The sequence below is a fragment of the Papio anubis genome, chromosome 4 (assembly GCF_008728515.1).
Source record: "Papio anubis isolate 15944 chromosome 4, Panubis1.0, whole genome shotgun sequence".
Classification (NCBI taxonomy): Eukaryota; Metazoa; Chordata; class Mammalia; order Primates; family Cercopithecidae; genus Papio; species Papio anubis.
Window position 1 is genome coordinate 64,409,457 of NC_044979.1, and position 24,051 is coordinate 64,433,507.

A 24,051-nucleotide genomic window follows, 5' to 3' on the forward strand; every position below is an offset into this window, starting at 1 on the left:
AGCCTGAAGTGTAAAATATAAGCATTTTTCAAATAGGGTAAAGGGAAATCATTATAAGGACAGGCCATTGATATTTCTGATTGAAGCTTAAAAACATTTAGAATAGTTTAGAGTTAATATGACTTACTGTCCATGTTTTTGTACATATTCAGTTATCTTCAAAAATATATATTAAAAAATTCTGAATTATGCAACTTTAAATTAGGAGATTGTGAATACTTGATCATAACCAGATGTTTTGAATCTCTACTAGCTAAAGACAAAAAGGGAAGTAGATTAAATTGCATAAATTAAGAACAGTTACTGCATTGAAAGGGAGTGAATTAGTACCTAAATTTTTAAGTCCAAGGACCTGGTTTTTAATGTCAAAATGTTTTGCAGATATCCACATAGTAGCTATGGTAATTTTTGTAAACTCTGATTAGGAAATTATGTAACAACTAAAACTATCATGAGGTCAGCGACATTTTAAAATAAATTTATATGTTTAAAAATAGAAAATATCTAGTCATTTAAAAATATGTGAATATGAGAAATATTATTTACTAAATCCACAAAAATGTACATAATGATTTTTAGGATACCTTACTGTAACTAAGAACTCCCTGAAGCTTCTTTCATCTTGAGTACCAACATTGTTATTAGAAATTAATAAAACATATTTAATATCTTATTATTATTTAAATAAAGAAGTTCTCAACATCTAACCTATTTTTAAAACATATATAAAACTATATAAATATAAATAAATAAATTGATAACTACAAAACAATGCACATGCTTCTAAATATGTTGAATGTAGATCATTAAAATGTTTTTTCTTTATCTGTTATGAAAAGCCAGCATATACACTGCTAACCTACATTATAAGAAAATGTAGACTCTGTTAAATCTCATGGATAGATAGTTTTAAAGATTTGTATTTTAGACATGAAAATATTCTTCATCATTTTTATTATGTATAATATAAGGTATTTTTTCATTTAAATTTTTATCATTTTATGGTGCTAATCAGAAACTCTTAAACTAATGCTTTTAAAGCATGGTTATAAGAGTTTGGGTTTGGGCTTACTTCCTTTTGCATAAATGTATTCTGTAGTGAGAAACATGTTTTAAATATATAGACTGTACTTCTCACGGGTTTTACTGATATTATAAATTATATGCAAAAGAGAATGAATTGAATTATCACGTGTAAATCTGTCATTACTATTATAAACATCACTTGCTTCTTAACACAGAGGTAATACTCTAATATTAGCCTCTAGAAAAAAGATCAATATAGTACCATGAAGTGTAGTGCCCATTCTAAAACCCAAAGGCACAGTGTTCCAATTTCTTTTATTCTATAAACTCAAGTCAATCAGTATTCATAGCATTCTGCTCCATTACTAACAGTATTCTAAGTTCTGATATGGTGGCAACAAAAGAGGAAATGTAAATGGTTGCTGAATTCACATAAGTGAAAGTATGTGTACTGAGACTGCACTCATCTACTGTAGTTTCATCTACAGTAGTCTCCCCTTAAACACAGTGGATACTTCAAAAATCCCCAGTGGACGACTAAACCATGGATAGTGTCAAGCTCTATACAGTATATACTATGTATTTCCTGTTCATACACACCTGCAATAAAGTTTAATTCATACATTAAGCACAGTTAGACATAGATAATAACTAACAATTGAATAGAATACTGTAATAATAGTTATGTAGATGTAGTTTTTCTCACTATCCCTCTCTCTCTAAAAATTTCTTATTGTACTATACAACTGGTAGCTGAAACCTTGGAGAGTAAAACCACTGATAAGAGAGGACTACTGTAGCAAAGAAGGAGTAATTTTTCTATGCCAGTTGGCCAGTGATAAGAACTTTACAAGTCTGACTGTATTATCATTACAAACAAGCTGGTAATTCAATACATCTTTATATTAACAGGGGCTGGTGGGATTTCCACTGACCTTCTTTTTTTTTCTCTTTTTCAGTCCAACCAAAGCAATTTCTTTGGATTGTTTATGAAACTTGTATTAGACTTCCTGTTCACAAGTGTCAGTTGCACTAACCAAATAGAGTTGGGTGATTTTTCTTTGCTCATAAAGGTGATAGTTAACATGATTAATACTAGACTATTCAATGTTGGTAGACGAATCTGAATAATTATGATGACAGGCTTTAGTATATTAATGAGGGTTTCTTGGGATTACAGAGGATGAATAACAAGAACAAATTGTGTTGACAATACATTCATAGATTTTTATCAACAAAATTAAATAATTATTTTCTTATCATCCCTAGCTTAGTAAGTTATCACTTCATTCTGCCAATTTTGAGAGCAAAAACTTTGAAGTCATCTTTGATAGCAATTTTTCTCTTATAGTGCACATCAATTCATTAGCAAATTCTGCCATCTCTGTGTTCAAAGTTTGTACAAAATCCATGTACTCTCACAGTCTTGACAATTACCACCTTGTCAATGCACTTGAAGTATAACAATAAACTTCTAATACATGAATAAAGCATGGAATAAAGTACATTCCCAGCATGTAAGAAAATCAGTGGGTGACTGAAACAAAGAAAAAAATGACTAAGGTAGTGTAAAGCTATATATGTGTTTTAATATGTTAATAAACAATCATGCTTATTGTGTATGTTTATTTTAAACACATTAAATGTAGCCTTACAAAATCTAGAATAAAATAAAATATTCTAATATCATGCAATCAGTTCATATAATAAAAGCATTTTTTTTTAATACCATATCCATCAGTGATCCTCAGTAATGCTGTATTTCCCAGGATCTGCAATGATTCAGCATATTTCTCCAAGTTTGCAACATTTCATGACCTGAATTTCTTAAATTTAAGTGCTAGAATGATTTAGGTATAACTCTCTAAAACTGACTATGATAGATCATAAATGCTGCTTCTCATTTTTTGGAAAAAATTATATTATTTAATATAATTAAATATAAGTTAAAATGACTATTCTTATTAGAAAAATGTATCCATCAAACAATTTTAGGCTTTTATTTTGTAATTTACCATTAAAAACAAAGAAAACTATCTTATAGGACCAATAATGTTGGCCAAATAAGAAATCCACTAGAATTATTACACATTTAAATCTGGTAGATGAAATGTTTCTTTTTTTGTCTCCATCTTTTTTCTTTTTCTTTTTCGTTTTTTAAAATGAAGTTTCACTCTCCTTGCCCAGGCTGGAGTGCAATGGAGCGAACTCAGCCTACTGCAATCTGCGTCTCCCAGGCTCAAGCAATACTCTTGACTCAGCCTTCTGACTAGCTGGGATTATAGGCGCCCGCCACCATGCCCGGCTAATTTTTGTATTTTTAGTAGAGATGGGATTTCGCCATGTTGGCCAGGCTGGTCTCGACCTCCTGACCTCAGGTGATCCGTCCACCTTGGCCTCCCAAAGTGTTGGGATTACAGGCATGAGCCACCGTGCCTGGCTGTCTCCATCGTTTTTTATACTTTATTAAGGTATAATTTACAAATAAAAGTTATATATATTTATGGCTTAAAAAGTGATATTTTGATACATGTATACATTATAAATTGATTAAATCAAGCTACTTAACATATTCATCACCTCACATACTTTTTTTTTTTGTAGTGAGAGCACTTAAGATTTAGTCTCTTAGCAATTTTATGTATTAAAAACTTTATTATTAACTATAGTCAGCATGTTATATATTATATATTCATAATTTATTTATGTAATTGTAACTTTATATACTTTGACCAACATTTTGCCATACCTCACATCCAGCCACTGTCAACCAGCATTCTGCTCTCTGCTTCTATAAATTCAGGTTTTTTAGTTTCTACATGTAAGTGAGATCATGCAGTACACATCTTTCTATTCCTGGCTTATTTTACTTAACAGTGTTCTCCATGTTCATCCATGTTGTGTAAATGAGAACATTTTATTATTTTTATGACTAAATAGTATTTCATTTTGTATATAACCACACTTACATATCCATTCATCTGATGATGGACACAGGTTAATTTTGTGTCTTGTTTATTGTGAATAATGCGGCCATGCACAAGAGAGAGCAGCCATGTCTTTGACATACTGATTTCATTTTCGGGCCTATATACCTATATACCTGCACGTGGGATTGCTGGACAATAGAGTAATTCTATTTTTAATTTTTTGAAGAGCCTCCAGTCTATATTCCATAATGGTTGTACTAATTTACATTCTCACCAATATGGTACAAGGGTTCTCTTTTCTCCACATCTTCCTCAATACATGTTATGTTTTGTATAATAGCTAGTCTAACAGATATCTCACTGTTGTTTTAATTTGCATTTCTCTGATAATTAGTGATGTTGAACTTTTTTTTTTCATATATCAGTTGGCCATTTTTATGTCTTTTCATTATTAAGTTCTTATAAGATGTATAGTTTGCAAGTATTTTCTCTAATTTTTAGGTTGTTTCTGCATTCTATTGATTGTTTTATTTGCTATGCATTAAACATTCAGTTTGATGCAATCTCTTTTGTCTATAATTGCTTTTGTTGCCTATGTTTTTGGGTTCATGTACAACAAAATACTGTCCAGACCAATGTCAAGAAAATATTCTCATAGTAGTTTGACAATTTCAGGTCTTATGTTTAAGTCATGAATTCATTGCTTTAATTTTTTGCATATGGAGTGAAATCAGGTTCTAATTTCATTCTCCTTCATGTGGATATCTTGTTTTCCAAAACCATTTATCGAGGAGACTATTTTTTTTCCTGTGTCTATTCTTGGCAAGTTTGTTGAAGATTAATTGACTATACGTGTGAAGATTTATTCTTAGGCTTTCTGTTTTGTTTCATTTTTCTCTATTCCTGTTATTAATACCAGTACCATCTGTTTTGATTAGCATGGTTTTGCAGTAAATTTTGAGATAAAGAAGTGTGATCAAAGTGTGATGCCAGCACTTTTGCTCTTTTTTGCGCAAGATTGCTTTGATTTTTTGGCATCTTCTTTGGATTTTACAAATTTTAGATTTTTTTTCTATTTCTGTAAAAATTGTTACTGTAATTTTGATAAGGATCGCATTGATCTGTATATTTCTTTGGGTAGTATGAGCATTTTAATAATATTAATTATTTCAATCCATGAACATGGGATATCTTTTCATTTATATGTCTTGTCTTCAATTTCTTTCATACATGCTTTATAATTTTCAGTGTATAGATCTTTCACCTTCTTGGTTATACTTATTCCTAAGTGTCTTTTTAAAATGTCATTATAAATGAGACTCTTTTCTTGATTTTTTAATCAGATAATGTATAGAAACACAATGATTTTTGTACATTGATTATGTATCCTGCTACTTTACTTAATTAGTTTATTAGTTCTAACAGTTTTTCATTTAAATGGTATTTATTATCTTTCAGTTTCCAGGTGCTGTTCTCAGTCCAGGAATACAATGACGAATAAGATAAAGGCCCTTATTTCAGAGCTGGCACACACTATACGTAATGTATCAAAAATGGTTCTTGCTATATTTCTATTTGTTTTTATTTGCAAGAATATAGATAGCATCTGCTTTGATATAAAACTTTTATGTGTCTTACATAGTTGATTTATAAATGTTCTATCTATAAATATAAAACAATAAATTACTAGTAACAGTTGGCTTAGGAAAACTTTTAATCATGTCCTACATTTTACAACTTGTAATTTCTACCAAATGTTTGTATTTCTATTAGTCTTATTAAATATAATAAATATTTGCCTGACTTAACATATTTTAATAGAATTCTTCATATGTTTTGCAGAAAGCTAATTATGGTTTTCCATGTGATTTTACTTTCATATATACAGTATTATTTAAAATAAATTTTTATAAAATAAGCCAAGTGGTTTTTATTGTAATGTATATGTTACATTAAGAAATAATATACATTCTCTAATGCCATTTTATATGCTATCTTCTAAGCACTAAGTTTATATTTAACAGGAAAAGGTTCAATTTGGTGACTTAAGTAATTTCTTTTCTATTCCTTATTTAGAGTTGGCAGTAATGTAGGCGTATGTCTGGGCCATTCGCCCAACTATGCCAGTGGTTCCCTTTCATTTTCTTTTCCTGATTCAGCATCAAGCATGAGTTACATATGGTCACCAATCTTCTAGACAAAAAATAGCTAAAGAAGAATAAATTTTTCCACTACATTACTCATCTGGGACTCCTCTCTGTGGTCAGTACCTGTATGGAAAAAGAATTAAAAAAGTGTTTTCACTGATAACAGTCCTTCAAACATATTATTTTTTCAAAAATCATCAAACCACAAAGATAGTTCCAGTCAGACATCCAGATGTTTACTCTGAGTCAGACAGTAGCTATCAAACACTGTGGTAAGGGATTCCCTAAGTAGGTAACCAAGTTTCTATACACAACAAAGGCTCTTAGACATGGATTTGAGTAACTAAGTTTTATTTAGTTTGCTGACTTTTAAGTTTCATTCCATGACTTTTTTGACTACTCTGTACAAAATTTGGAGCTATTTTTTATAATAAATACAATGTGGAATAGAGCGAGTTCCCACAATGAGGTAGTTCATAGATGCATCAGATGTGCTTAAGAAACTATAAAAATAGCTAAACACCTAGACACATTATAATTAGCATCATCAGGTATCATTGGAACAATTTAGAGGATAAGGGTATCACATATGTTTGAAAATATCAGGAAGTCTTCACAAAATTGATTCTACACTTTATGAGACTGAAGAATTTCAACACAGAGAAAGAGGGTGACTTTTTAGGGAGAAGCAATGTTATGAGCTTGCCTTAGACTTTTGTGACCATAGGACATTATTAGGATTAAATCATGAAAACTATGCAGAGCTTTAATTTTGGATGCTGATTAGGGCAATTTTTATTTAATTTGGTAGCCTTTTTTTAGTATAATTACATTTTAAGTGATTCTGAGAAATTTGTCTGATCTTAGACGTGAGATGAAACCAGCATCAGGTGAATCAAAAGAGAGAACCAACGAGGAGACCAATGAATAATTGAAGGTAAAGGAGACCAATGAGGATGCAATACAAAATTACCAAAAAAAGGAGAGAGAAGAGAAAGGAAAGGAAGGAGAATGTGATGACAGAGTGAGAATTATACTGCCCTAACTAAGCTAGAGAAATACATTTGACAGGTGCTAAAAATTTCTGTTATTTTGAATTGGGACTTGTATATTGAAGCTGTTTTTATTAGATTGAGAGGTAGGGTAGTAGACCTGGCTTTCAGCCTACTAAGTTTGTAGTTCCATGAGTTCTTCTGGGCAGTTTATCTAGTAGACATTTAAAATTAGAGAACTGAAAGCCTCTAATTTTGTTATGCAAAATTGTCGTCTCTTGCCTATGGTACCACGAAACAGAAAAGGATAATTTTCTTTTGTAACACAGCTTGGACCCCACTGCTATGGGGCTGTGCGCAGGGTCACCAAAACCTGTTCTGTTCTTCCAGAAACTGCAGATAAAGGGAACCCAGAAAACTGTCAAGCTGGCAAAAGCATACTAATTCTTTAGCAGCCAGACTACTGGTCTCCCTCTCTCTGCCTCAACCAGTTGACTGAATGATAAAAATCACTGTTTGTCTTCTCTGCAAGATTCTGATTAATGAGAAAAATGATTTGTGAGACTAGTATTAGGCTCTAGTAAGTCTGATGTACTTTGTGCTATAAATTTGTCTTGTGTTATTCTGTCATAAAGAGGGTTACCATAGGATACGATGCAGGCCTGGGACTCCTATAACCTCGTGTTCAAGCTGACCTTGCAGATTGGTCAATTAAAAAACATAGCTGCATTTCCCTCGGGCAAAAAACTGGATATGGTTTCCCTCTTGTCTTGTCTTGTATTCGCAAGAGCTTGACTTTATGACCATGTGGGGATACTCTCTCTTGGTGTCTGCCATCCAGAGGGTGGGAAGTTTCAGTTTCATATTAGGTTACGGGTCTGAAAGGACCAAGAGTCGATGAGATGCATTAGCACATTCTTCATCCCAAATGTGTTAAGCCCTCTGGTGAGTTTTGTTTTAAAATGTCCCATACTATGGGGTTTTTGCCATCTTTTGCTATATTAAGCCCCTTTCTGAGGGTGAATTTTTGGGGATCGTGAGAATGCCTCCTCTATGATCTCTCCAGAAATACCTCTTCCGTAGTGATAAGAACCTGGAACATCACCATCTGAATTTTAAAAGGGCTTTTGGATTGAGTTACTATTTGAACTAAGTACACCACTGAAAGAAAAATATTTTTATAGCTATTTTATTCTCAACAATTGAATAAAAAAGTTTAAACTTAGAAAATGACATATAATAATGTCATGGCTAGCCTTAGAAAATTCTCTTGGGCAGTTAAAATTCTTTGCAAGCTTTAAAATGGCTGTTCTAGACTTCTTTTCAGAAAAGTTCTGGCAACTGCCCAATGCTGTACGTTGGTTGCTAAGGCTTTGCCCTTTCATGATGGTGGCCTGGGTTCATATCTCTGAGTTCATGGACAGCTTCTGATCTTCAGTCTTGCACCATCTCATCTTACAGTGGTTCCCTCCTTCGGTAGATTCAGGATTTGACGTAAAAATTGAATCCTTGACTTTTGGGGATCTGTCCTGCCTTCCACCTATCCCTCCCCATTAGGCCTAGAAACTGCATGCTCTCCTGGTGCTGCTCCTTACAAGATTCTACCCTAAAGCCAGTAATGCAATTAAGAAACTTACATCTAAGAAAATCACCACAGGTAAGGATATCCTTATTTTGGCCATGTGAACTTCTACTCATACCATTTTCCCTGAGTTTGGGTAAAACATTAATTATCTGTCTTGTTTCACTTAAGAGTTACCACTTTAGAAATGCAAATTTAGAGTTGTCTAGCTGACATCTGTCTAGGACAGGGGACAGGTAATCAAGAGACTAGTGGCCTAAAATGAGGAAGAGAAACTTAAAAACTGGCAAATGAAGAATCTTATAACTCTACCAGATCTGCTTTTTCTGTTCATTTACATGTGCCATGTGAGTGATGTTTCACAACCAAAATTATATTAAAAAGTTCCAATTAATTGGCTTAAAGAAAAATTAGCACTTAAACATTTTCTCAAAAAATAGAAATTTAAACCCAAATGCATTTTAGTTCACATAACCTTAGTAAACTTCAAAATACACTTTTTAACATTAGTAAAATAAAATTAAAACCTTTTTATAACTTAGACATGATTTAAAGTATACAGCTCAGTTACTGTCTTTTCTAGACATAAGGACATAAATTCCTTATATGACATTTTTTTGATAACTGTTTAACTTGTCTGTTTTACAGCCGTTAGATTCTAGGAAACACCTGGGTACCTATAGAGTTAGACACGTCCCTTGGCTGTGCTGGGAAAAGTCAGACATGGTCAGCAGTTCTATTTTTGTCCTGCATTCTGCAATCTAATAGATTTTTAAAAAGTTATTTACTTGGTTGATGGGTGGAGCAAGATGTCAGACAGAAGGCTCCACAGATTGTCCCTCCATCAAGGACACTAATTTAACAACTATCTATACAAATAAGCACATTCATAAGAAACACAAATCAGGTAGGCACTCACAGTACCTGGTTTTAACTTCATATTGCTGAAATAGGTACTGTAGAGGAAAGCAAAACAGTCATGAATAGTCAATGCCACTCCTTTCCCATCCCCCTGGCAGGGGTGCTGTGGTGATGAGAGCGTTTCTGTTCCTTGTGTTGAGGGAGAGCCAACAATTGTGATGCACTGAACCCAGTGTTGCCCTCATTATAGCAGAAAGCAAAACTAGACCAAACTCAGTCTCACCCACGAAGGGTGCATTTAAACCAGTCATAGCCAGAGAAGAATCACAAATCTCGGTGGTTGGAAATTAGGTTCCTATACTCCTCGCTACCACAGGATAAAGTACTCTGGGGTGGCAAATTAATCTGAAACATAGTTGAAGCCACTAGAACTGCAATGCCTAGGCAAGTTTTAGTTCCGAGCTGTGCCCAGGTACTACACTGAGGACCGTGGGTGAGATGCTGAGACTTGCTGGACTCAGGTGAGAGCCAGCACATTCCCAGCTGTGGTGGCTATGGGGCAATACTCTTTCTGATTGAAAATAATAGAGAAAAAAGTAAAGGAGCCTTGTCTTGCACCTTAGGTACAAGCTCAGCCACAGTGGGGGTAGAGCACCACGGAGGCTCCCGGTATCCCAAATTCCAGGACTTGACTCTTGGATAGAATTTCTGGACCTACCCTGGGCTGACCTACCCTCACCTGAAAGGTGAGTACCAGGCCAGTCAACGTTCACTAGAAGCTGACTAAAGAGCCTGTGAGCCTTAAGGGAACATTGGTAATAATCTGGTAGTACCCCCCAATGGACCAAGGTGACAGTGATTACAAGATAAGGTACCTCTGCCTTTGGAATGGGAAGGGAAGAGTGGGAAGGACTCTGTCTTGTGATTTGAGTGCCAGCTTAGTTGCAGCAGAATAGAACCCTAGGTGGACACGTAAAGTTTTTGATGGTGGGCCTTGGCTCCTGGACAGCACTTCTGGACCTACCCCAGGCCTGATGGAACTTACCACCACCCAAAGGGAAGGAAATAGACCTAGGCTGGCTTTGCCACCTGCTGGCTATAGCCCAGCCCTCTTCCAGGGCTTTGAGCAAACATAGTTTGTAGCCAGGAATTGGTTAGAGCAGGCCTTGGATGAGATCCAGCTCTGTATTGGATTCAGGTCTGACACACCACAGTCCTAGGTGCCCTAGGGGTGGTGGACACAGGGGTGTTTGTGTCACTCCAACCCCAGTTTCAGATGGCTCAGAATAGAGGTACAGATTTTGTTTGGGAAAATGTAAGGGAAGAGTACAACAGTCTCTGCCTGATAATCCAGAGAATTCTTCCAGAACTTGTCCAAGACTATCAAGGTGATATCTCTACAAGACTGAAAGAATTACAGCACTACTGGCCTTGGGGTCCCCCTTAAGCAGATAAAGCTTAGATCACAACTTTCAAGTCCTTTCAAATATCTGGAAAGCCTTCCAAAGAAGGATGAGTAGAAACAAGCCCAGACTACAAGAACTATAATAAATATCTAACTTTTCAATGCCCACACATAGATGAACATCTACAAGTATCAAGATGATCCAGAAAACATGACCTCACCATAGGAACTAAATGAGGCGCCAGAAACCAGTCCTGAAGAAATAGAGATATGTGACCTTTCACACACAGAATTCAAAATAGCTTTGTTAAGGAAGCTAAAAGAAATTCACGATAACACAGAGAATGAATTCAGAAATCTATCTGATAAATTTGACGGAGATTAAAATAATTAAAAATAATTAAGCAGAAATTCTGGAGTTCAAAAATGCAATTGTCATACTGAAGAATGCATCAGAGACTTTTAATAGCAGAATTGATCAAGCAGAAGAAAAAATTAGTGATCTTGAAAGCAGGCTATTTGAAAATAGACAGTCAGAGGAGACAAAAGAAAAAATATACAAGAGTATTGGCTCTAAAGAGGAGATAGAGAAAGAGATAGGAGTAGAAATATTATTTAAAGAAATAATATCAGAGAACTTCACAAACCTAGAGAAAGAGATCAATATACAAGTACAAAAAGGCTATAAAACACAAAGAAGATTTATCCTAAAGAAGACTACATCAAGGCATCTAATAATCAAACTCCTCTAAAGTCAATAAAAAAAAAAAGACAATTCTTAAAGCAACAAAAGAAAAGAAGCAAATAACATAAAACAGAGATCCAATATGTCTGGTAGCACACTTTTCAGTGGAAAATTTATAGGCCAGGAGAGTGGAGGAAGGCATATTAAAGTGCTGAAGGGGGAAGAAATCCCTTTTACCATAAAAGAATATATCAGGTTAAAATAAACTTCAAGCATGAAGGAGGAAGAAAAGACCTTCCAAGACTAACAAAAGCTGAGGAATTTAATCAACACCAGACATGTCTTTCAAGAAATGCCAAAAGGAGTACTTAAATCAGAAAGAAAATGATGTTAATGATCAATAAGGTACAAAACTCACTGGTAATAATAAGTACACAAAAATACATAGAATATTATAACACTATAACTGTGGTGGGAAAACTATTCTTCAGTGGAAAGACAAAATGATGAACCAATCAAAAATAATAACTACAACAACTTTTCAAGACATATCCAGTACAACAATGTATAAATATTAGCAAGAGGTTAAAAAGCAAGGAAATGAAGTTAAGGCATACAGTCATTATTAGTTTTTCTTGTTCCTTGTTTGTTTCTTTGTTTATGCAAACAGTGTTAAGTTGTTATCAGCTTAAAATAATGACTTATAAAATAGCATTGCCACATGGTAATCTCAAATGAAAGAAGATACAAAAGATACCTGAAAACAAAAGGAAGAGAATAAGTCAATCACTTTACTAAAAGGAAGACAGAAAAAAAAAAAAGAGAAAGAGAGAGAGAAATGACCACAAAACAACCAGAAAACAAATAACACATGTCAGGAGTAAGTCTTTACTTAGCAACAATAACATTGATTGTAAATGAACTAAACTTTCCAACAGAAAGACATACAGTGGCTGAATGGATGAAAAAAGCAAAACCCATTGATCTGTTGCCTACATGAAACACACTTTACCTATAATGGCACACATAGAGTGAAAATAAAGGGATGACAAAAAGATATTGTATGCCAATGGAAACCAAAAAAGAGCAAGAGTAGCTACACTTATATCAAACAAAATAGATTTTAAGACAAAAACTATAAGAAGAAACAAACAAGTAAGATCTGATAAAGCTAGAATATATAAAAATTTTAAAATATATAAGCTCCAATAGTCTTTAACATCTAACTTTCAGCATTGAAAAAATCTTCCCGACACAAAATCAACAAAGAAATATTGGACTTAATCTGCATTATAGAACAAACAGATATAACAGATATTTATAGAACATTCTATCCAGTACTTGCAGAATACACATTTTCTTCAGCACATGGATTATTCTCACAGAATGGAAGAAAATATTTACAAACTACCCATCTAACAAGGGGTTAATTACCAAAATATATAAGGAGCTGAAACAGCTCTGTAAGAAAAAAATCTAATAATCTGATTAAAAATGGGCAAATATTTGAATACACATTTCTGAAAAGAAGATATACAAATGACAAATAGAATTATGATTAGGTGTTTAACATCATTTATCATCAGAGAAAAGCCAATCAAAACTATAATGAGATATCATCTCACCATGATTAAAATAGTTTATACCCCAAAGACAGGCAAGAACAAATACTGGTGAGGATGTGTCTTCCTTTTAGTAAAGTGATTGACTGATTTTCTTCTTTTTGTTTTTAGGTATACAAGGAAACCCTTGTACACTGTTGTTGGGAATGTAAATTAGTTTAACACCATGCAGAATAGTTTGAGGGTTCCTCAAAAAGCTAAAATATAGAGTTACCATATATACCAGCAATCCCACTGCTAGGTATATACCCAAATAAAATCAATTTATTGAAGAAATATTTGCACTCCTGTGTTTGTTGTAGCTCTGTTCACACTAGCCAAGATTTGGAAGCAACCTAACTTTCTATCAACAGATTAATGGATAAAGAAAATATGGTATTTATACACAATTGAGCACTATTAAGACATAAAAAAAAATGAGGTCCTGCCATTTGCAATAACACAAATGGAACTGGATGTCATTATGTTAAGCAAAATAAGCCAGGCACAGAGAGACAAAGTGAATGTTCTCAATTATTTGTGGGATCTAAAAACCAAAACAATTGAACTCATTAATATAGAGAGTAGAAAGATGGTTATCAGAGTTTGGGAGGAGTAGTGGGGAAATGAGGGGCAGCTGGGGATAGTTAATGGAAGCAAAATATAGTTACAATGAATGAATAAGACCTAGTATTTGATAGCACAGCAGGGCGACTGCAATTAGTAATAATGTGTTAATTTTGAAATAATTAAAAGAGTATAATTGGATTGTTTTTAACACAAAGATAAATTCTTGAGGGGATAGATACACCATTTTCCATGATATGATTATTACACATTGTATATCTGTATCAAAACATCTCATGTACCCATAGAAGATACATTTAAAAAATAAAGAAATTGCTTATCAGTTTTTCACTAAAAATAAAAGTTTGTTAAGTGTTAACATTGTAACATAAGTAATTTGGACTGCTGAAGGAAGAGTTTTACATTCAAGGCATATAAGGAAAGTAGAATGCGTTCTTAGCGAAAGGTTATAAGGCATTTAAATATGTTTATATGTTTTTTGTTAAAGGAAAAGTAGTTTTGTCTATATTAGAGGGGCTTTATTGTATTGTACTGTGTTAAAAAGAATGATAAAACAAAACTGAATATTCATGCAAGTTGTAAAATATTCATAAGAGGTTGATTTATAAAGGATTTTCTATGTGTGAAGTAAATTTGGTCAAATTTAAATAGGATTATTCAATATTCAAAATTATTCCATTTGTTTTTCAATGAATTATACATTAAAGCACACCAATGCAGGGCTAGCATCTGGGATCATATTTCACAATAACAAGATTTTCTTGCAGCATTGATTTGCTCTATAATATAGAATCACAAAAGTTAGAGATTTATGAATATCTCACTTTATGGTCAAACTGATTAAAACTAGATTTATTTACAAAATTTTCTTAAAGGTAACTTTAGCATGAATGATACACTAATGCAAAAGTCAAATTTGGTTTTCTTTTTTAAACTTTTTTTTGGAATATTGAGACATTTTGAAAGTTTGTCTGTCTTTTGAGCAAACTGCAGGAAAAAGTGAAAAAATAGGGAAGATGGAAGAAGCAGATTCAGTTGGCCTCAACTCATCTTTACTGGGTCTTGTTGTTTGGAAAGCTGAGTCTCCTTTCTATCAACAAGTAAAGATATTTTTCACATTTGAAATCTTTGAGCTATAACTTCTGCTAAATTAATAATTTGTGATCCTGTTCTGTGATATCCAGGGTTTTAAATCTTTGATATTTGACAAAGCTTTCAAAATCGCAATTTAAAGTTATAAACTAAGTCCTTTTGACCTCATTTACCTTTTAGATACTAAGTTCCCAAGAGCCTGAAAGAGACATTTGGCTTATTTGGCATGTTACAGTCACAAGGAAGCATTATCAGGTATAAAATGGTGTTTGTCTTTCTTTGGGTTGCCTTTGTATAAGTGTGTCCTTGGTGTGTATTTCAGAATTGTGTGAGACTTCTATAATTCTGATATGACAGTGTATACTATTAGTAAAAATTGATTGTTATGTTAAATTTTTGCATGCCACACAAATGACCCAATTTCTCTGTTAATTTTGTCTTTAACTGTAGTTATTCTAAGACGTGTGTCACCCACAATTATTTTACTTTGATTCTTTTCAAAAGGTGCTTTTAAAATCAACTATAAGACTCTGTCGGGTGCTGTTAAATGCAGGTTCCCAAAAAATTTGGAAATAGTGTCATTGAAATAAATAAAGAAAACTTTCCAGGACTCTCATGGAGAGCCCAATATAAAGTAAAACAGAAGTTAATTGCATGAACTGACAATAGAAGATTGCAGTACTCTTGTCATGATGTTTTGCTTAAAACATTGCTAATAATTTTTGTTTTGTATTTCAGAGTCAAGAAAACTTCTTTTGAGCCATTTACAACATCTAATAGTTGAGTAAAGTATACTACCGTGAGCAAAATTAGAACATATTTATATGTCTCTACATGATTTCTCCAGAATTTTGAAACAAATTGTGAGTATTCTTAGTTTATAACAATATAGTTATTTGCGTAAGTTTAATAAGAATCTGTTTTCTTTTGAAACACAACAAAATTGGAGGCACTAGTTATTTTAACAAGGCTTCGAATCAAATGACATGTTTTCAGACTGCTTTAAGAAATTGAAGTTGACCTATAAAGCTGATAAAAGCCTTTTGGAAAAACTGTCCTCATATCTTGTTCTGTACAGAGTTTCTAACCCTGTGAAAAATCTCACTTTCTGGTAGGCCCAGGAACCCCAAGTTATTTTTGGACTTCAAGAAGAGAGAAATTCACTCAATTTATACAGGTATCCGCAGGCACAAATAAATCCTTGGCTGTGTTCAAGAGGCTTTTAAAAGACTTAATTTGAGCTTCCTTATGAAAAACTTCCAGCAAAGCTATTAACAAAAAAAAAAAAAAAAAAAAAAAAAAAAAAAAGCCTATCTGGCTAAATATTAGGTCAACTGTGATAAGACTAAAGCTTATTTTTCAAATAAATTGGTCCTACTCTGACGTGTCTTTGGCAGAAATGTAGAGAGAAAAACTATGTTTCACAAAAACTGTAGTACACTTACTAGATTGTGGCCCTGTTTATTGTTTTTGAGTCTCTCTGATGACCCAATATTTGATGGGTTCTCAGAGTTATTTACCTGGCTCTCTCAAGGCTTCCAATTAGCTCTGTATGGATTCCTGAAGCTAGGGCTTTCACTCCTTGTGATAGGGCTTACTAAAACTGTAGATAAAAGTGCCTGAAGTGGCTACATTGCCTGGGTATATACCCTGGGGTTCGTTGTCTCACACCAGGAAAATTTAGGACATGGACACACAGTAGGAGTTTAGGAATGGAGGTTTAATAGGCAGAAGAGAAACAGCTCTCTTCATATAGAGAAAGGGATCTCTGAGCAGAAAGGACAAGCTGGCAGTGGATGTGTTGGTATTTATTGTCCAGTTTGAGGAGGCAATGTCTGATTTATGTAAAGCTCACAGATTGATTTGATCAGATATGAGACATAGTACGTGAGGAAGGCTGGTGGCCTCACCCTAACCTTATTATGCAAATGTATTCTTCTTGGCTGGCACCATCTTGTCTGCTCCTTACTGTACATGTGACTGGCAGAGAAAGGAAAATGGAGCCACCATCTTGAACATGTCTAGCCCCTAGTTCCTGCTGGCATTCACCCGTACAAGCTCCCAGCTTGCTTGTCTGTGTCTGAAGTTTGGTTTTACAGGCTGCTCTTTGTTAGAAAATAATTTGGGGCTGCTTTTCATTAAAAAGAAAAGCCTTACCAAGGACTTCTGTACCCCCACTATCTGCCTAAGTGATTTCTTCTTAATTCCTGTATCAGCACTAATGTTTTTGCTATGTGGATGTCGAAATTTAAAGCAGACACCAGTGAATATACACAGACAACTGCAAGATGATTTTTCCTTTTACCCTGAGAGCAACCCTTACCACAACTATGCACCCTGTCAGCAGGAAGAAGTTAGAGTATTTGCCAGTCTTTCTCATCTCCATTGCTCACACCTCAGAACTGAGTCAATGTGAAGCCCAAGTTGGGTGCTTAAATAACCTTTACAGAAATAATAACAGAGTGAAAAATCTAAAGTGACTGACTACATCTTGCTTCTAGCTTCAAAGGTTGGCTGTCTTCACTCATTCCTTGGCATAAGGCAAAACTAACCATGGAGAAACTTAGTTTATAATTTAGCTTTGAAATAAGGGTGATAATAGGCCGCCTTGAAACGGATCCCTTCCTTGTTCAGTGACGGAAATCACCTTTGTAAAACTAATGACAGGCCACAAGATTAGGATCATTGACGGGTCCTGAATTCTGCTAAAATGTCGGCATTGTTTCTATAATCCTTTGCTGTTCACAAGTCATGTGTCCAGAGGTGATAAGATTTATGACATTTCCAATTGCTCCTACAGATAGCGTCACTATTGTAGAGCCTAAGATTGTTCTTTGGATGTTTTTGACTACTTTTGAATTCTCAGGACTGACTGACCCCACCCAGACTCATGACTCATGGTTCAACTGGTTTTGTGGTCTCCCTCCCTAAAGGCAGCCTCAGTATATTAAGACCCTTTTCCCTGCCCCTATGATTGCATCCCCAACCAATCAGCAGCACCCATTTCCTAGTACCCTACCAACTAAGCTATGCATCAGAAACCCAAAGCTTCAAGTATTCAGGGAGATTGATTTGAGTAATAAATTTATCTCTTGCATAGCTAATCTTGTGTTAAAAGCTTTCTTCAATACACTGATAATAATAAAAAAAATTGTTGGAGATCAGGAAATAACTACAAATTGCAAGGTAATTTATTGTAAATTATAGCTTGGAGTATTAATGTTTTAGCAGACTATTTCCTCTCAAAAGAGATTGGAATCCTTTTATACAAGTAGAACCTGAGTGACATTTTTCTTAATTAGAGATAGATACACACCTAAGTATTTTATGCCATTTGAAATGTTATTGTTTTCTAACATGCTTTTATTAAGATAAAGAACCATATTAATAAAAAATTTTAGGTATATTTGCACAGACTTTTTTGGTAATAATTTCTCTTAAACTAGGTTGTGAGTACCTAGAGCGGAGGCATTGTGGTGTGTTCATCTATATAATTCAGGAACTATGCACTTAAAATTGAATTAGCCCCAAAGGGAGCTGAATTAGCCCCACATGTAAGTCCTCAAGTATCCTAGATTCATTATTATTTTGAATGAGGGAGCACTTCAGGTGACTTAGCCTGACAAGTGATCATCAGATAACGAGTCATCAAGTGTGCTATGCTGGCATTAACGGAGCTTCACAAATTGATTTTATTTCTCTTTCCTGCTTGTTATTGCTAGAAATGGAATTCTTGTGGGAAAAAAAAAATTCATTTCTTTGCTATGCTTGGCTCATTACAGCAAAAGTCCCAGTCCTTTTATTCAATAAACAAATATTTATGACTACAATTTATGTTCCAGGCACTGTTCTAAATGCTTGGTATATGTCATTGCAGGAATCACTGATCGCTTTCCTTATATAATTCACATTTAAGGAGGAGTGAGAAGGCAGTCAACAGAAAATGCATGGAATGGTTAATATGCCAAAAGAAGAAAAGTGGTAAAGGAAAAAACAGAGCAAGGCAAGAAATATCTGGAGTAAGAAAAGTAGGAGGGTTTCACATTGCATTTTATGGAGTTGGTCATTGAGGTGGTGATGTCTGAGCAAATAAATGAATTAATCTCAGAAAAAAATCCTTTTATGTATGGAGCAGTCAGTGCAAAGGCTCAAAGTTGGAGGCACATCTAGTATTTATAAATGATGAGGAGTCCAAAAGCTGGAGCAGTCAAAGTAAGAGGGAGAGTATTGTGAGATGAGGTTACAAAAATAGTAAAGCGGTCAATTCAAGCACTGTCTGGTCATTATAAAGACCTATTTTTGCTCTGAATAAAAATGAGAGCCAGGGCAGGGTGCTCTTCAAATCTTCTATGTTTTTATAGCCTCTATCTTTATTTCCCCTATTAAAAATATGAGTACATCAAAATATCCCATTATAGTAGCAGATTTGTCTATTTCCCTATAGTCTTAAAAGTTTTGCTTTAAATGTTTTATTAGGTGAATATAAGTTAAGAAATGTCATAAATCCATGGTGAATCTGATGTTTTAAAATCATTATATAGAAGCTACTACTAGTAAAGCTGTTTTTGTACAAAAAGATTATTTTGTCTGAGAGTAATGTATCACTACTAGAATGCTTTTTGGCTACTATTTGTCTGATGGGTTTCATTTTTTTTCATTTCATTACTTTCTACTTTTCTTTAGCTTGTGGATATATTTTAGAGAAGCAGCATACAGCTTGATGATAATTTTGCTTGTTTCCTTGTTTGCTTTTTCCTTTTCCAATTCTATCCGATATTCTTTACATTTTCACTGACCCGTATTTTATTCTTTTTACATTTGTAGTTATTGTGCTTTCAACACCTTCTGTATTTTTATGTTCTTTCATTATTTTTTGTCTCATTTTATGAATTGATTACTTACATTGTTTTTAGATTTATTTTATTGATTATATATATTAATTTGAGAAGTATAAACATAATTTGAAAATTTACTGTGCACATTTAACTGGATATTAAATTAAATAATACCTTATTTGTTACTGGATAAACATAAGAATCTTAGGAAATTCCACTCTGATTATTTTAAGTGCCAATATTGTCCAGTAGTTTATGTATCTTCTTTTTCCAAAGAGTAAAAGCAAACAAAAACATCATTATTATAAGGATTACTTTTATATATTAATTATTAAGTTGTATTTATTTCCCCAGAGGTAGTGTTTCAGCACTCTTTCAGCTCTGCCATCTGCAGACAGCTTAAGTATTAACACCTCAGTGGGCCCTCTATCATTTTGCATGAGGTGGCTGCTTTCCATCAGCGTGGGCAAAGGGTAAGTGTGACAGCCTTTTGTATTCACACTTGTGGCACCTGAGCTCTTGTATGGCTTCCAGGAGAAATGGTGTCCCACAAGCAAATTGAAGCATGGTAAATGCAGGCAATTTTGTTGCCAATGTAGGTGGCTCTCAGTGGGAAGGGGAGCTGAAAAGGGGATGGGGCAGGAAGGTAATCTTCCCGTGCAGTTCGGGCAGGGGAACCACTGCATTCCACTCCTCATTGGAGGAATTTTATATATATACACATATATATAATATACATATGTGTGTGTATATATATGTTTGTGTGTGTGTATAGTATATATAATATATAATTATAAGTATATATAATTATATAATATGTAATGTATATTTCTCTATATAATATAAAATTATATTACATGTATATTTCTTTTTTCATTTTTTCTTGGTATTTCAGTTGAAAGTTTTTCTTGACCTGGCTTCACATTCACTTCAGCTGTGTCACATTTACAGATGAATCCTTTGAAGTCATACATCATTTCTGTTATTGTATTTCATACTTCTAGGATTTCCTTCTGATTATTTTATAGTTTCATCTATCTGCTTGCATCATCCATCTGTACTTTTATTGTGTCTCTTCATTTCATTAGAATCTATAATATATTATAACCTATAATATATTAATCATAGCTATTTTAAATTACCTGCCTGATAATTCCTACATCTGTGTCACATTTGAGTCTGGTTCTAATGTCTGCATTTTCTCTTCAGAGAGTGTTATATTTCATAGCTTTTAGCATGCCTTCTCAATATATGGTGAAAGCTGGACATGATATATTGGATAATAGGAACTGAGGTAAATAGACTCTTACTGTGAGGATTTATGCTAACATGCCTGGGAGCTGTGAAGTTTTTAAGGTTTGTTGTAGATGTAGGTGCCAGAAGCTTCCATGTCTTTTAGTGTCCTTGATTTTTCTCCCCTCTTGACCTTGGGCTTCTGTAAGTACCCCTTCTTAGATAGAGTCTGTGTCTTACACCTCTTTACCTGTTTATTACCTCTTTACCTCTTTATTACTGTACCACAACCCTGGTGTTAAGTTGTAAGAGAAGGTAAGTGTTGTACAGTCATATAACTAAACTTTAGTCTTTAAGTGGGTCTGTGTCTCAGGACTATGACATCATATTTTAAAATGTTACCATATTTCAAACAAATATGATAGCCCCTCCCCAAGACTATCTATCTCTCTATCTAGATAGAAATATATACAGAGAGATATAAATATATTTCTTTTTGCATTTTTTACTTTTGGCATATCAATTTCACTTCAGCTGTGTCAAATTTACAGATTAATCCTTTGAAGACATATTTCATTTCTATTATTGTGTTTTGTACTTCTAGAATTTCCTTCTGATTCTTTTATAGTTGTCATCTTTCTCCTTATATCACCCATGTGTACTTTCACTGTGTCTCTTCATTTCATTAGAACCTGTATTAACCATAGTTATTTTAAATTTCCTGCCGTGATAATTCCCCCTTATTTCCCATCCTCTTCCTGTTTATAGCATTTCGTTTGCTTCTTTAGTCCCTTAAACATTATTTATCATACTTCCTCTACCTTAGATGAGATAAAAAAGGCGGAGGGAACTACAGTTCCAAGGCATTACCTATCATCAGCTGTTATAAGGGTTCAGAATTATGCATTGGCAAAGTATTTTCTCCTAAAGAGTAGACTTTTTTTAATAGAGAAGGCTCTGGATATGCTTATTCCCCAATGCACTGAGCATCTTTATTCCTACCGCCACACAAGGAAGAGAGAATTATTCAGAGACCCTAACAAAGAAAACCTGGTGGGGTTTCTGGAGGAAAGGATGAAAATGTGGGAGGTCTTTCTAAGACTATAGCCTCCAGGAGTTCCTCATTTTTGGCTAGCCCACACTCAACCTTAAGTAAATCAAAATTAGTATTGAAATGTTCCCAACAGTTATGGCTTCAATGGCTCTGTTCTAAATAAGGCAGACCTTAGTTGCTGTATCTTCCTGGATCAATTCGTCTCTCCAGCTTTTCAAGTATTAGTTTGTCCTTAAAGTTTGTTTTTTGATGGGTCCAATAAAAGTAATTGATTCCAAGTTTTTCCAACTATTTCTTGCTGCAAGGATAGAAGAGATGACTTTTAAGAACATCATGTGGTGAATTTGATACCGGAAGTCCCCAAGCAGTCTTATCTAAATCAACAGTGTAATTGCATCCCCTGCCAAGTGTGATATATTCTATTCTGTTCTTTCTTCACCTTGACCTTCTCTGCACTTTTTGATTACTAACTCCCAATCCAGGGTTCTCTTTTCTTGTTGTAGCATAAATTATGAATATCAGAATCTGATTCACACTTCTGATTCTGGGTCCAGATCACCTTTTCAACTTTCTACTATCATTCTTCTACACACTCTTCTCTACTCAGTGTACACATAAAACAATTTCTGAAACTGTCTTTGCAAGGATTATGCCAATAAGAGGGAGCTAATGTCACCGACTGCATCTTGCTTCGAAATCTAACTCCTTTCTTGTTCTTGCAAGTAGGCCAAGTTAACTATGGGAGGAATTTAGTCTATAGTTTAAATCAAATATGATAACAGCCCCTCCCCTAGACTAACTTCCTCCTTGCTCAGAGACCGAAACTATAGCATTAATGAAAGGCCACAAGGTTAGAATTGTGGTAAAGGCCTCAAATCTCTTAAGACATAGACAGAAGTTAAATGGTAACCAGCCATTGTTCCTTAGCTTGCTTTTCTCTAATTGTTTACTTACTGCTAAGGGAGTCACATAACTGGGGTCCAGAAGATTTATAACTTCCCTAAATTGCTCCTGTAGATAATACCACTATTATGAACTTCAGGACTAGTCTTTAAGATATTTTTCAGTTTGCATTCTTGTGGACCAGCTGATGCCCACTGAACTCACGACCCATACCAAGGAACTAACTCAACTTGTCCTGCAACCTCCACCCAGAAACTGCCTCAGTGTAGGAAGATAGATAGTTTCTATACCCCTATAGTTTCATTCCTAAACAATCAGCAGCCTCCATTCCTTACTCTCTTGCCTAGAAAATTATCCTTAAAAGCCTCAGCCTCTGAGTTCTTGGGGAGGCAGACGAGAAATTTCTCCCATCTTCCTCTCTCAGCTGCCTCGTGATTATTAAATTCTTTCTTTGATGCAACCCCTGTTGTTCTCAGTGTATCAGCTGTTTTTGGACAGAAGGCAAGAAGAATATGGTTGGGTAATAATATTTTCTGCCAGAATTTCAAATAACTGGTATGAAAATAACTACACTTTGGCACAATATTTTGATTTTTTTTCCCTTTTTGAATGTAACTTTTCCTGAAATTTACTTTTTGTTTTTAGTTGCTCAACCTAAGTTTATATTTATAGTATGCTACTGACTGTGCTTTCACCCTCTATTTCTCCTCAATTCCAAGAACTTCCAAAATACGTTATTATAACTTTAGGACTTTAGACCTCTTTTGGAGTTGATTGCAATTTTCAGTTCAATCAATTTTATATGCTACCATTCTGAACTCCATACTATAACCCCAATATGATTGTGTAACTTGTATAATTACAGAGGCATTCAGGAAAATTCCTGTAAATATTGCTTCTATCTAGATTATAACATCATATTGATCTACCTGTTGTTCTGTTTTACTGAGAGCTTTAGAGAAAATGTGCATGGCTTTAGAGACAAACCTCTTCATGTAAAATCTAGCAGCTGTATAATTTTGAATGGCCAAATTCCTTAACTCTTCTGAGCTTTTAAAGAGCTGCTATATTGTACAACCTCACAGAGCACCATTTACACAGATTCCAGTGTAAATGA